Genomic DNA, 1,192 nt, shown 5'->3' with positions numbered 1-1,192 from the left:
TATCCGGGGAAAGGACATTACTTGCCACCCTCCAGGAAAACAGTCCCTGTGCACCCAGATTCCATTGCCACCAACTTTGTGTAAACTCCAGTCCCGAGGTCACGCCAGAGACTCAGGCCTCAGGCACCTTGGGGATGACTGGTGCCATGGCTCCTGCAAAATGGACCGGTGAACTCTGCAAATCTAGGGGCCCAATGCACCGCACCAGGAGCACAGGGAGGTGCCAACAAAGGAAGAAGTCTATAAACCCCACCTCCAAAGCAAGCAATTAACCAAAGACAAAACCAGTCTCAGTGCTCCATTGCTCCTCTTGCATGGATGGCCTGGTCACCTTGTTCTGGCCCAGCCCATGCCCCGTCCACCCTATCCCAGCCTGCTCGAAAGGTCATTGTCTATCAGAGCAGGGCGCTCCCTCTCCATGGCTCTATTGCTCTCACTCTCTCCACTCTCTCTGTCCCTCCCTCGCTATCTTCTGGGTTTCCCCTGCACTTCTTGCTATTTCTGTCACCTTCCCTCTATCTCTTTGTCTCTCTCTCATTCTCTGTCCCTCTCTCTTTCTCTGAATCTCAGTCTGTCTCTTTCCCTCTCCCCTTACCCTGTTTCTCTTGATGGATGTCTCTCTCCCACCGTTGGTTTCAATCTCTCCATCCATCTCTTCCTTGCTCTCCTTCAATCTGTTTCTGTGTGTATGCATGTGTGTGTGTGCGCGCATGCCCGTGTGTGGGTTCCAACGCGTGAGCACCCAGGTGTATCTGTGTGGGGCTGTGGATTTGCTCCTGGTGGTGGTGGGGTATGTCTGGGTTTCTCTTAGCCCCTCTCGCGGGGGATCAGGCTGCCGGCTCTAGTGCCATCCCAGGGAAAAGCAGGGCCATCCCCCATCCTCCAATGCCCCAGAGCCAAGGGCCTCTGCTAGCGTCTATGGCCATACCACCCTGAAGGCGCCTGATCTCGTCTGATCTCAGAAGCTAAGCAGGGTCGGGTCTGGTTAGTACTTGGATGGGAGACAGCCTGGGAATACTGGGTGCTACAGGCTTTCTTGTCTTTCTTTCTTTTCTACTCTTCTTTCTTGCCTTCTCTCACTCTCTCTTCTTTCTTTCTTTCTCTCATTCTTTCTTTCCTTCTTTCTTTTCTTTCTTCTTTCTTTCTCTTTCTTTCTTTCTTTCTTTCTTTCTTTTTTTTTTTTTTTTTTTTT

At 51.3% G+C, this 1,192-nt stretch overlaps 1 pseudogene; it reads left to right on the top strand.

Moving 5' to 3' along the window:
* The first annotated feature begins 914 nt into the window (after nucleotides 1-914).
* On the top strand, nucleotides 915-1,033 carry LOC112617752 (annotated as a pseudogene).
* Nucleotides 1,034-1,192: the final 159 nt, after the last annotated feature.

This window comes from Theropithecus gelada, unplaced genomic scaffold, assembly GCF_003255815.1.
Source record: "Theropithecus gelada isolate Dixy unplaced genomic scaffold, Tgel_1.0 HiC_scaffold_3927, whole genome shotgun sequence".
Classification (NCBI taxonomy): domain Eukaryota; kingdom Metazoa; phylum Chordata; class Mammalia; order Primates; family Cercopithecidae; genus Theropithecus; species Theropithecus gelada.
This window is presented reverse-complemented; position numbering and strand designations above follow the sequence as displayed.